General features: G+C 41.2%; 1 pseudogene across 1 annotated transcript; it reads left to right on the top strand.

Moving 5' to 3' along the window:
• Window positions 1-13,944: 13,944 nt before the first annotated feature.
• LOC116071132 lies at window positions 13,945-14,545 on the top strand (annotated as a pseudogene). The gene has a single exon (XR_004110718.1). The product of XR_004110718.1 is annotated as a 60S ribosomal protein L17 pseudogene (transcript).
• The last annotated feature ends 11 nt before the right edge of the window (window positions 14,546-14,556 follow it).

Raw genomic sequence — 14,556 nt, 5'->3', positions numbered from 1 at the left:
CCTCTTATCCTTTATCAGGATTTTATCCCCGATATTTTGGATGTGACTGGAGTAGATGAGTGTGTGTAACAGTGGGGCATTGATAAAGATGTCCCAATTTGGCTGAAGACCCAAATTCAGAATGTTTTAAATATAAAATAGCTGAAAGAAAATATACAGAAAAGATTACTGTTGGAACAAAATATTAATTCCTATTAATTGCGACTGCAATAAAAATGGGTACTTTATATTCTCATTTTCTGTCTCCCTCTCTCTGATTATTTCCCTCCCCTACTTAACCATGAAACACTAGGGATCCAGGACATGTGTATGATAGGCAAATACTTATCCATTGAGCCATATCCTCATGTGAGTTTTTAACTTACATTTCTGTTTAATAACTTTACCAGTGTCTACCTCTGGGAACAAAGATGCAAGACTGAGACTACAGGAATTAGAAGTCTGTTTGTATTATTTTCTTCCTTTTATGCTATTAATTATTTATTCATATTTATAATATTTGAGCTTTAGTTTATTAGTTTTGAAAAGGCTATTTAATATATATATTATATATACATGCATTCATTTGAAAAGATCACCAAGATGCATTACAACTGTATAAGATTGCAAAATCTAGAATAGCTTATATATGTATACCATATATTCACACACATATATATGTATATATATGTACATATATGTGTATATATGTATACACACACACACACACACACTGCTTTCCCTTTATTTATCAATGGACTTTGACCTAATTCTTGTCTATGACGTCTGTGTTTGTACAAACTGCTATTGACCAGTATGTCTCTCAGCAGAGTCACAGAGGTCAATAGGTAGAAGAAAGAGCCCTGGGTTCTGGATGGAAAGTTGATGATTGTGAGTGTTAAGCAGGGGCTGAGTCCTTGCCATGGATTTTTAAATGTACTGTCTTCATCCTAACCATTGCTGTTTTTTTTCAAGCAGGGTGCTTTGTGGGATTAGTGACCTTCATCTTCCCCTGCTGTGCTGTTGCCAGTGTGCCCTGAGGTAGATAGCAGACCAGAGCCCACTCTGACTCTGAGCCACAGCTCGTTTAGAATGGGGATGTAACACACAGATAGACTGGGGCACTTTTACAGACGTGATAAGCCTCTTATCTCCATTACTGAGGATGTAAGCTTCTGTCTTAAAGTTAATTCTCCTGCCTGCTTCTGGGATGAGAAGGGAATTCAGTCCTATAACAGATTCCTGACAAATCCAGGTTATAAAAGCACTGACAAGAAAAGATCTTCATCCCTGTAATCCACACTTATGGGCTATAAAATGGTCAGCACGGACTGTCTTCCCGGCTGAATGTGCCAGCAGTTGCCCTCACCTGTGACCGTCCCTGTGGTTCCAGATGGTTAGTCATCTTCCAGGAGGCAAATTGCTTCGTATCAAACTCTAAGGTAAAAATATCCTCCTTGTCCTTGGCTAAAATCTCTCTGGTGCTTCTGTGGAACCAGTACACTGTGCTAGTGTTTAGGGGACAATGTGAAAATGTGGAACTCAGTCTATGCTTCTGCCCTTGGTTGGCAGGGCAGCTGAATAGAGACTCACTTGTAGATCTCTGTCTCCACTCTGCCCCTACATCTGACTTTCCACCTTGTCTTTCTCTAAACAAGAGGCAAGAGGCTGTTCTTGCCTATGACAATTTTGATTGTCATGCAGGTTGGGTCTTCAAATGCTGGAGGACAGAAAGAAGTTTCATTCTCTTTAGAGCTAAAGATAAAAGGCTGGAGAATGCCCCTGACGTAATTTAAAACAGTTACAATGTTGACTTCTCAGTCTTGTACTTTGCTCATCCAAATGCCTGGAGTCAATAACCTGTGTAGCAATGATCCAGGACTGGGACATGGAGTATTGTAGCATCCTGCAGACCCTTGGGAAAGGTGGGGATCTCCTAGGATACTGATGGCATTAGTTATAATCAGGGATTTATTATGGGCCTCAGTAAACTAGGAACTTCCCATAAACATTAACAGAATGTGACTGTGAGTGGATCTTTGGTGGTAACAGATCCCTGGCTTTAAATAGATAGTGTTCTAGAATAGTTTGAAAGCATTCTGCAGCTTTTATGCCTCTTTTTCTGTCTCATGTTTTACTTCTGATGAAATGAAATAATAGGCTTTAAAATGCCCAGACAAGATCCTAGACATGTATAAATTATTAGTACTTAGATAGAAATAGCTGTGTGTGCATATATTTGTTTGCATGCATGTGTATGTGCACATATGTGTCCATGTGTGCATGTTTGTATATGTGTGAGTGTCTATGTTCATGTTTATATGTGTGTACATGTATGGGCATGTTTGTATATGAGTGTGTGTGGTTACCAGTATAAGAATATCGTTTCCTTTTTGCACATAGTTTGACAGTGCACACTGAGTGCCATAGCCTCTTGTATTATCTATTTAATGCTATTACTTAACTAACCAACTACATGGAGAATAGACAAGAAAAATCTGTGTTGTCACCCAGAAGAGTATTTGAATATGAATCGTGTGTTTGAATAAAAAACACATTTATCACTATTACAAAACAAACATGTGGTTTACAACAGTCATTTCTACTTATTTTCCATATTGTAAATATCCTTTTGTTTTAGAAATTTTTAACTTCACTTTCTTAAAAACAATGAAAAGCCCATTTACCTCCATGCCAGCTAGTTGATACTTGCTCAATGGATTGAGTAAGCCATTGGTGGCACATGATGACTTTGTACTTACTAATTTCAGGGTTAGCAGGACCACAAAGCTGCACCAGTCAGGACAGCCGAGGCTGCTGTCATGATAAGTAGTTCCAATACCTGCTCCTAAAGCATGAGGGTTGATTCCCTTTTCCTCCTCACACTAGAATTAGAACATGATGTCAGCATGAACCTTGTTATGAGTTACTTTTGAACAGACATGCTGCTGGTGTAGGCTCCACCATCTAGGAGACTGTCTATCATAGAGACGTCACACATGACTGCTGAAGGGAATCAGGACACTGTATTCCATGACTCCTGTATTCAACTGCGTCATGCTGCCTCCTCTCAGTTGATGTGTAGATTCATACAGATGTCACTGTGGGAAGGAGAAGTGCACTCTGCACCTTCAGAGGGGATCTGGGATGTGCAGTGACACACAGGAGGACTCCCTTTGTGTATCTTAGAGGTGCAATAGCTACAGGTGAGAGAATTTAAGTAACAGGGAAGTCCTAGCTCCATCGTGTTACCACAGAAAAAACCCATGACTGTGCTAGCTAGTTCAGTCATTTGTGAAGAGAGAACTTTGAGAAAAGGCCCCCATAAATTGATCTGTGGTAAGTTTTCTTGATTAATTATTGATGTGAGGTGGTCTGGATTACTATGGGCAGTACCACTTCCAGACTGGTGGGCCTGGGCACTGTAAGAAAGCAGCCAAGAAGGCCACAAGGAACATTCCATTCAGCAACACCCTCCATGGCCTCTGTATCACTTCCTAACTCCAGGCTCCTGCCTCCAGGTTTCTGCCCTGACTACCCTGGATGATGGAGTATAAGTTACACAATGAAATAAAACCTTTCCTTTACAAGTTGCTTATAGCCAAGTGTTTTATCACAACACTAAAAGCCATAACTAATGTCCAAACACAACTTAATGGAGGAATGGTTTTATTTCATCTATGGTCACAGTCTGTCATTGAAAGACAGACACCAGGGCCAAGAAGTGCTTGCTGACAGGAGCCTGATATGGCTGTCTCTTGAGAAGTTCTGCCAGAGCCTTACCAATACAGATGCAGATGCTTGCAGCCAACCATTGGATTGAGCATGGGGACCCCAATGGAAAGTTAGGGCAAGGACTGAAGGAGCTGAAGGGGTTTTGCAACCTCATAGGAAGAACAATATCAGTCAACCAGCCTTCCAGAGCTCCCAGGGACTAAACTACCAAGCAGAAAGTACACATGGAGGGACTCATGGCTTCAAATGTATAGCAGAGGATCGACTTATCTGGCATCAATGGGAAGGGAGGCCCTTGGCCCTGTGAAGGCTCCATGCCCCAGCGTAGGTGAATGCTGGAGTGGTTGGGTGGGTAAGGGAGCACCCTCAGAGAAGCAGGGGGAAGGGTTGGAGGATAGGGGGTATTCAGTGGAGAAACCGGGAAAGGGAGGTAACATTTGAAATGTAAATAAATAAAATAACCAATAATAATAATAATAAAAAGCAAAGACTCCGGCAAGAACAAAAGAAAGAACTTGAAGATGAAACCATGGGGCAGAGATGCTTGCTGGCTGGTTCATGGGCTCATGCTTGGGCTGCTTTCTTTTACAGTCTTGGACCATCTGCTCAGAGAACACAGTTGGCTTGCCCTCTTACCTTAATTCACATCCTCTATCAAGGCAGTAGCCTACAGACATGCCTGTAGGCCAGTCTTAGCTGTGCAGTCTCTCAGTTGAGACTTCCTTCTCAGATAACTCTTGGCTGTGTCTGCTAGACAGTTAAAGGTGAAGAGGACAAGGTGTGTAAGGCCAATTGCAGCAGCTTGAGGAACGTTTTTTGAAGGAAGGGAGATACTACTATAATATTATAAAGTCATTGTTGAGAAATGTGAAAATATCATCCAATTTCACACTGATCTAATGATCCTGAGGCATTTAAGAGTTCATTTCGTTGTTCAGACTTTGAGTGGAGTAGCTAGTTTCTCAGTTCTAGAGCATGTTTTTAAATTTCCCTGGGAAAAATGAATGAGTAATCCTTTTTTATTCTCAGTTCCTCCAAGGCAGCTCTGTAGCCACGGGTAGCAGGCAGCTTACCTCAGTGGAGTCTTGGTGTTCTTTGCCACAGGCGAGGTCGCTGGGCTTAAGGAAGTCTCTTCACAGTGACAGCTGCAATGCCTGGCTGCTGGTTTGTCTAGCGGTAAGCTAGTCCCCCCAGACTTTGTCTTCCGTGTAGATTAGTGAACCTGATACTCAGCGATACCATTTGGAGCTCTCATACATTTGCAACCTGTTGTGATTTGAAGGCAAACGTCCCCTATATAGTATCCTGCATTCCTCAGATGGTGGCGCTTTATGGAAAGATTGTTGAGCCTTCAGGATGTGGAGCCTCGCTGGAGGGAGGGACCCATTGGGATCCCTTGTACGTGTTCACCTGTCTCCTTCCTGAGTGTGGATCTAAGGTTCTGCTCCAATCACCATGCCTTCTTTTTCTGCCGATGTAGCTTCTCTGCCATGTTGGACTGTACACCTCTGGAACTTTAATCCAAATGTATCTTTGTAGGAGGATTGAGCCAGCATATTGTGACTAGCAGCCAACAATGGCCCATGCATGCGCAGCAGGTACTTCCACATTTATTAAGCTCCAGCCAGACACCCAGAAAAGAACGAAGACAGAGCATGTGACCTGAACAGCCAATCGGCTGGTGCCAAATGCGTGGGCCAAGCAGTTCTGGACCGAGGGGGTGTGAGCAGAGTGGATAAAGGCACTCTCCACTGTAAAAATAAACCAGTATGCTTCTGCTTCTCATCTGACTCCAGGCATCTGTGTAGTTTATTCGTGCTACCTTCTTGGGCGTCGAGGGCTAAGACAACATACCTTTTATCCTTTAGGTTGCTTTGTCAGCCATTTTATCACAGCAACCTCAAAGTACACAAAACACCGTCTTAGCTGTGCTTCTCACAACTCCAGACTTTCCTCCTCTCATGACATCCTAACTAACTCAGAGCACCTTTGAAAGATTGCCTCTTTCCCAAAATAATCCTGGCCGTGTGGAGTTTCATGAGCACGTTGCAAAATTAAGCAGCTTTTGGAAGTATTTAAGGTTACTTGTAAATTATGCCCTGTATAATAAATAAGTTGTGTCTATCTCATATATCTGGTATAGCTCATGTTTTGCATGCTAGATAGGCCTGCAAAATAAGATACTGCCCTCCCTCTGTCTTATTTGTTTGTTTAGATAGGGAGGGTCTCTACATAACGTAGACTGGTTTGAAACTTATTTTGTAAACCAGGATGGCTGCTAATTCTCAAGCCCCTGCTTCACACTCCTGAAGTTAGGAGTACAGACCACTGACCTAGTGTGCTTAAGAGCCTGTTTGTTATGTACAATCTGAGAAACCTTTCCTCAGAGTTACTGGTTGCTGAGTATAATAAAATTACCTTTGGTTTGAAAGGTAGGTTTAACACAGAATGAAAGAAGTTTCAGAAAACATACCACATATGTACAAATACACATCCACACATATCACATACTCTCATACCACACAACACAAATACACACATAAACACACAGGCACATAGGCACACACACACACACACACATGCACACACACCTGTAATCTTTCTTCAGTTTTTACCAGAAACATTTCAAGGCTTACTTGAAGCATACATGTTATAGAAGCAAAGTAGACTAGAGAGAAAACATTTAAGCAAACATGTATTTGGATTATTTTTGAATAATTGTTTTAAAATACTAAATAAATAGTCTAAGAAGACTGTAATAAAGAATGATTTTTGTTCTACTCATATTCTTTCTCCCAAATTCTCTGTTAAATCTTAAAACTTCCTGAGAGTTGATGACCCCAAGTCTTTTCTGCAGTTCAGGGTCTTCAAAAAGCCATACCTTGGCCCTCACTGCCCAGAAGAGGAAAGAATAATTGCAAGCTCGCTAGCCTGAAAGAAGAGGGTTTCAGTGCAGTCTACATTAGAGGCAAGACATTATTGTTAGCATGCACCATGGATCTGTGCAGCCCAGAGAGTACTGCATAACACAAGAAGCTCAGTGTGGGGAGACAAACTGGTATATGCAGTTTCTCAAACATGGCAGTCCTCTTGTAGAGCAGCCAGAAGGCTCAAGGGAAATCCAGCCACTCTCCAGTACATTCCTCAAAGCAGTGTTGCTGAAGGCAACTGGGAGGATTAAGAAAAAAAATGGTTTTCTTTTTGTAAACTTGTTCCATAGCAATAAATTAGGACATCTAGACAAACACTGTAAGGTCTGAATTAGAAAATAGTAAGTAAAAAAAAAGTGCTTTTAAGTTTTAAAATACTAAATAGCAATTTACTGTTGAATTATTGTTTGATTTCTAGTTTGGGTTTTAAATCTCTTTAGAGGATATTCCCTTTAGTTGAGAGCAAAATGTATCTTCTTCAACATGGATAAATGGCTAATGAAGAAACTCAAGTCTACTAAAGAAAGAAAAATCTACTATACATGCAAAACCCCATATCTTTTCAGTTAATGCATCAAGAAATTTGGTTAGTACTGTGCTAAGCAAACCCAAGTTCCCATATGCGTTATCTTCAGAGAATGCAGCAGTTCACTAGGTGAACATCTGTGCTTTCGTCAGCGTTTGATAATATCTTAAGATCAGCAGGAAGTTATAGATAAGTTGACCAAGTCTGAAGGAAACAGAATGACCAACAAAGATAGAGATGAATGTGCTGGCAGCAAGTTTGGGCCATAATTCTGTATTCACCTTTGGTCTCCTTTTAGGAAAGGGCTGAGGGACCACAAAGACCCAGAGACTTCATGTGTTTTGTTTCCTGTTGTGATTTAGCTCCTGCTGACACAGAGAACACACCAGCATGCTCCTACTCCCTCCCCTAATTGTATAGGCTGAAATGTCTTTGAGAGGAAAGAAGTATTATCAGGAAAGGGCTTCTCTGAGGAGGTGCTGGGTCTGGCAGTTTTTCATCCCATCAGTGATTTTATCATCAACTTACTTAGTTAAAAGAGGTCTTTTATACTGTAAAGTCCAGGAAATCAGAAAAATCAGCTGTCAATGAAACATATGAAATCCAGCCCGCCACTTCAAACATCTCCACCCCCTCCCCCCAAAAGTGGATCAATTATATTTAAAGATGGGAAACAGCTTAATTTTAAGTCAACATCTGGCAGAGCTTTGGGCTTATCCACCTCTTTTCTTGGACTGTCATGGTGTATCTCTTTCTCAGGTCACCTTATGCTCTCCCATACAAGGGCCTCTGATATGTGCAAGCTAGATGTGGAGTCAAGATTGAGACCAAGAATGGATGAGAGGAGCTTGTCTCCCTAAAACTAAAGAACAGAAAGTTAGAAGTGCTGGAGTCTTGTTGACTATGAAAAGCTGAGGGCTGGTGACACCAGAGACTTGGTGACAGAGCCTGGACTGTGCAATGAGGGTTTTCTTAAAGAAACTAAGCCTGAGTCTGTTTTTGTCAAAGAAAGCAAAGATGGCCGTCCTGCTAAGCTGATGCTGCGCCTCCACCCTGGGTCCTTTTACATCTTGGATTACGGAATGGACAGCCTGAGTACCTTGGAGGTAGTGATAGATAGGAAAGTAAATGAAACGATCTGAGGCTAATATGCCTGATGACCATAGGTCTGAGAAGGGCATATTAAAGGGCTTTGGCCTGTTTTGCTTTAGGGTGCATTGTTTGTCAGAATAAAGCTAGCCATTTGTTAATTTGTAGCAGAGGGTGGGGCCTATATTTAATCCCAGTCCTCCCTCCACACAGATAGGTAAGTGGTACCCAGGAGTACCTGGTAGTCAGCAGGCCAGCCTGGCTAGGGATGAAATGAGGATTTCAGTCAGCCTTGGGTCTATACGACAATGGTCGTCTCTGAGGGGCTGATTCAATGTTCCACCTAATAGAAAGAACAGCCCGGACGGAGCTCAAAACCTTGTAGCATTATATGGGGTAGACACTGTCATGACTGGAACACCAAGAACATTTTTTTTCTAGAATAACTATTCTAATAATGTATTCCCAGAGAAGGATTTATGTAGACTTTCTTTGGTGGCCCCACCAACTGCTGTGATCATTTCAAAGCTTTACAAAGCAAACTGAGCTAGTCTTTAAAGTGAATGATTCTAACTAAAAGGAGATTGACTCAGAAATGAGGTAACAAATGTGTTTCCCAACTTCCAACAACTAAAATGAGAATACAAGATAGATTAAATTTTATTTAATTTTATTATTTTTTAAATTTTATTTAATCTTTTTTCACAGTATAGATTTTATCTCCCTCCAAGTCCACCTTCTGACTACTCCTCATCCCTGTCTCCACGGGGATGTTCCTACCCTCTCACCCCCACCCCACCAGATCTCCCTACTCCTTGGGGCCTCCAGTTTCTTGAGGGTTAGGTGCATCGTCTCTGATTGAGTCCAGACCCAGCAGTCCTCTGCTGTATATGTGTTGGGGGCCTCATATCAGCTGGTGTATGCTGCCTGGTTGGTGGCCCAGTGTCTGAGAGATCTTGGGGGTCCAGGTTAGTTGAGACTGCTGGCCCTCCTAAAGGGTCATCTTCCTTCTCAGCTTCTTCCAGTCTTTCTCTAATTCAACCACAGGGGCAGCAGCTTCTGTCCATTGGTTGGGTGTAAATATCTGCATCTGACTCTTTCAGCTGCTTGTTGGGTCTTTTGGAGGGCATTCATGATAGGCCTCTTTTTGTGAGCACACCATAGCCTCTGTAATAGTGTCTAGCCAGATAGATTCAATTTTAAAACACAAAACCTTAGCACTTCTGTGTATATTATTTTTACATGACCTTATATGCGAACTCTTTGAATTTGAACATAGTAGTCTGAATTATGAGAGATACTTAGCCATTTTAAAGTTTGTATGGCTAGATGGAGCTACCAGAATTTGGCTGTTTGTGGTTTTTCTATGGTTTCAGTGAAATGTGATTCATACATGAGATATATAGCTCAGGAATCTGGGAACTAAGTTCATACCATATGGGGTTGTAGTTCACATTTGGATATGTACACATCAATTGTGTTAAAAATCACCTGATGAAAAAGATTTCAGGTGATTTGTCTCCACATACAGCTTGAGTCAACATGAGCGCTTCCTGCAGAATGCCTATTGTACTTAGAGGTCACACCCAGACCACTTTGTCCCTTCCCAGTCCTCCTGTCCCTCCAGTCACCTTCTGGATGGTATGTTAACAAATTCCAACTACTTCAGTTAAAGTGCGTCAGGCTAAAAGGAGTCATGATAACGAAGAACGACAAAAGAAAATATCTTGATTTCCAGTCTCCTTAAAATAGTCCTAATTCTTAGATGAGAAAACCAGTGAATGTTCCCGGTGTGTGGAGAGGGGTGACTGTGTGAGTGGCTCCTGATTGCTGTCAGGAGAGAGTATACCTGTCCTGGAGCAGCAGTGATCCTGTACAATGAGGTGACTGTGTGAGTGGCTCCTGATTGCTGTCAGGAGAGAATATATCTGTCCTGGAACAACAGTGATCCTGTACAATGAGACTGTTGGCTCTGATGTAGCGTGCCATCCTTCCCTGTAGCATCCTAAGCAGGATAGGTCTTAAAGCAAGGGTCAGTTCTGCTTTTAGGAATCATGCCAGTGCTTAGGCTAACTACCCAGAGTCAGCCTAGAGAGATTAAGTCACTCTGTGCAATTGAATTAGGACTCCTATTGTGGGCAGGACAATCCCTTCAATCCCTTTAATCAGAAAGCCACTTTATGCATATTGGGATGATCTGTGCTTTCAACTATTGCTTTCAGAGGAAGAAGGAAAAAAAAAAAGAAGAAATATGAGTTGGCTTATCCATTCTGCATGGCGTGTGAACTCTGCATTGGTATAAGTTATAATGCCCTCCTTTCCAGCATGCTCCTGTCATCTATATCACTCAGAAGCAAGGCTAGCCCAGTCAGCCAAAGTGAAAGTATGCAGATTAGCAAGAGATTTTTAAAAGCCCCAGAGAGGTGTGATTAATCCTTTGAAAGTGTGAGCCCTTCTGATATGGCAGCTGGACTCCCAGGGGAAGTCACACAGGGTCTGCACACTTGATAAGGATATGCAAGGTAGACGGCAATGAACTTAATGAGCCAGAAATTATTATTAGAGGAAATTAATACCATCTTCAGGAAATCTGTGGTACTTACCATGCACTGGAAAGCAGCAAGGCTTCCTTTAAATCATTCTGCCTTCCGTTTTAAGTGTACACACTGGCATTTGTACTTCACCATATGAAATGTTTGGCTCTGGTTAAAGAAGGGGTTTCAGCTCTGGAACTCAAGCTCCCAGCGACTTCAAGGTGGGTTTCTAAGAGGTCTGTATGTTCTTCTGTTGTTCTGATGTTTTTTAATTTGGAAGTTGTACTTTTGATGGCTTCCAAGCATCTTTTCACGATGGCCTTTCAGGGAGAGGAATGTTCCAGTCGCTATGCTCTGCATCTCTACTGGAACATAACATGACACAAATAGTCTCTAGAGCCTACTTATCCTAGACACACTCTGTTAAGGTGCTGATATTTGCTAGAGATGATGAGAATACTTGCCTTTGTCAATCTCTCTGGGGCTTCTAAGTACCTAGAAATATAGAGTATGTGGCTTTAGTGGTTAGGTATGCTGGAGAGTTAGACCACGGTCCTGTTTTCTAACGAGACTTCCCTCTTCCATTGTAGCTGGTAAACTCTTCCTGGCAAAGTGTCATCACTGTACATTGAACCACTGGACTTTAGAAGTGTGGAACATCTTAGAAGATTTGTCAAAGCTTCATAGTATTCAAGAGATTCATGAGCCACCCAAAGCCACATGACTATTTAGTAGTCCAAATAAAAGATGAAACTAGATTTTCCTGAGTTTCACATCAGGCTTTATTATTAAACTGTTTAGGGAAACAGAAACAAAGTCAACTCATGGAAGAGGGGACCTAGGAGAAAGGGGAAGATTTGTGGGCATGGAGGGAATAAACTCAAAGTATATTATGCATGACTGAAACCCAGGGCTAGGTACAGTACCTCATAACTAAAGGCATGTTAAAAATTAGTTACCAGTCAATACAAAATTATAGAACCTGGATCTTGCCTAAGGTTAAGATATCCAACCCATCAGGGAGATAGAAATCATTTTCAGTATAAGGCTACATTAGAGTCATAATGACATGCTTGGGGAAAGGAGCCAGGAGAGGCTTCCTTCTTAAGTGCTTTGTAGACTCCGAAAGACCCAGTGGCTGCACTCTGAAACTCCTCCACATAGTCCACACACTTATGCTTTCCTTCAGATGGAGATGAAGGAGCCCCAACAGCTCTTTATCTTCTTCTCACTCTGGGAGAGACAAGAGCTCGTGTCCCCTGAGAGGATACTGAGCCCGCTTATTACACAAGTTAATTATTTTCTTCATGGAGAAGGAGATCCACATGGAATGCAACCAAGTTACTTACTAAGGCGTCTGAAGAGTCTTTGTCAAACAGAATTAAGCCAACATATAATTGTCATTTCCTTTATTCTTATGGAAATTGGACATTACCATGTGTATAATTGATCTTCAGGCCAGACACATCAAAGACATGAATCTATGCATCTATGGGCTCTTGATCTAATTACAAGGGGCTCCATATGTTATTACTCAAAACTTGTTTTTACTTAATTTTTTTTGTTGTTAAATTAGAAGAAATGCTTTTTGTTCTATGTCCTGCCCCTGGCTTCTAATAATCTCCTTCCTTTTCCCCCCTCAAATGACCAGAGCTACAGTCATCAGCCTCTCTGGGGCCCTTGAACTGAACACTTATTCTTTTAAAAATCATCAACACAGGATCTGTTGCCAAGTGGAGAAGCCAATTCTCGTCTCTATGCTGTAGGAAATGTTTTCTTTGCAGCTCTGTTGGCATGGAGGTGAAGGGCTTGGAACTCAATATTGAAATCTCAGTAAGACAGCTGCTGCTGGACACTATCCGGATCCAGCAATAAAATTCACAATATTCAGTTATCTACTCATAACATATTGTAGATGCCACCATAGGGATATCTTGGAAATATTCAGTAGAAAACTTTGGTCATCATAAACATATTGATTTCCTTTTGTATCAATACTTGTAACGAAGGAAGACAGCAAATCCAGAAGCTCCAATGAGACCTAATTGACCTGAAAACATTTCAGCTCTGTAAGGTTGTGCTTGCTGGTAACATCATGTGAGTGCTCTATTTCTCCTGATAATTACATACTTCTCAGTCCTCCATAATGAGCTAATCACAAAGCATAATGCCAAAAAAGTCTAGGGAAGTTTGCATCCAACCTAAAAATTTTGAATTACTGTAACATTGGAAACCTGTGTGTAGCTCTGTATTTTATGCATAATAAAGAAAAAAACCCATGGTCTTAATGTTGCATGTTAGTGTTCAGAAATAAATAATATGCTGTAAAAAGTGACAGAATGTTCTTGTACATATATGAACCAGTGAAAGTGAGATGACACTTGTTGTTATAGCTTTCCTTGTTTTTTTTTTTTTTCTACTGTTTCTGGTTGGAATAATTTAACTTGTTCTTATTAGTTGATACTAAGGTTTTCTGAGATAAGTGATGTAGTATTTTGTCTTTCTACCCTGATGCTTTAAGGCATTTTCATTTGCAGAGAGAGCATTCACAAAGCTGAGATGTGTTACTAGAATTGCAGCTGAAGTATGCAGTTTTTACTTATGGATATATCTGTACTTGTGTTTGTGTGTGTGTCTGTTGTACTCATGTGTGTGCATGCATGTGTGTGCATGCATGTTACTATAAATGTGCTCACCTTAAGTTTGTGTATGTATATGATGAATTTGTAGGTAAAGAAAAATATAAGATGTTTCCTTCTGGAACTACATACCAAAACAATTTCAATAATGGCTTTTATATGAAAAATTTGAATTCTTACAACTAATTTTAAAAAAATCTGTCTTGCAGGAATAGGCCCCACAAGTCGCAGGGGACAGGACAAGCTCTAGTCAGAGACACTAAGAACATCTAACACCAAAAATCAAGAGATGGCAAAAGGCAAATGCAAGAATCCTACCAACAGAAACCAAGACTACTTGGCTTCATCAGAACCTAGTACTCCCACGGCAGCAAGTCCTGGATATCCTAAAACACTGGAAAAGCAAGAATTGGATCTAAAATCATATCTCATAATGCTGATAGAGTAACTTAAGAAGGACATGAATAACTCCCTTAAAGAAATACAGGAGAGCTCTTCCTGTAAGCGGCCAGAGGTGACCCGTGAAGATGGTTCGCTACTCCCTCGACCCGGAAAACCCCACAAAATAATGCAAATCAAGAGGTTCAAACCTCCGTGTTCACTTTAAGAACACCCGGGAAACTGCCCAGGCCATCAAGGGCATACATATCCGCAAAGCCACCAAGTATCTAAAGGATGTCACTTTGAAGAAGCAATGTGTGCCATTCTGGCGGTATAATGGTGGAGTTGGTAGGTGCGCCCAGGCCAAACAGTGGGGCTGGACACAGGGACGGTGGCCAAAAAAGAGTGCTGAGTTTTTGCTGCACATGCTTAAAAATGCAGAGAGTAATGCTGAACTTCAGGGTTTAGACGTAGATTCTCTAGTCATTGAACACATCCAGGTGAACAAGGCACCTAAGATGCACCGACGGACCTACAGAGATCATGGCCGGATCAACCCATACATGAGTTCCCCCTGCCATATTGAGATGATCCTCACTGAGAAGGAGCAGATTGTTCCAAAGCCAGAAGAGGAGGTGGCACAGAAGAAAAAGATATTCCAGAAGAAACTGAAGAAACAAAAACTCATGGTACTGGAATAAATTCAGCATAAAATAAATGCAGATAAACTAAAAAAAAAAAAA

The sequence above is a fragment of the Mastomys coucha genome, unplaced genomic scaffold, assembly GCF_008632895.1.
Source record: "Mastomys coucha isolate ucsf_1 unplaced genomic scaffold, UCSF_Mcou_1 pScaffold22, whole genome shotgun sequence".
NCBI lineage: Eukaryota > Metazoa > Chordata > Mammalia > Rodentia > Muridae > Mastomys > Mastomys coucha.
Note: the sequence above shows the minus strand (reverse complement) of the source record. Positions and strands in the feature narration are given on the sequence as shown.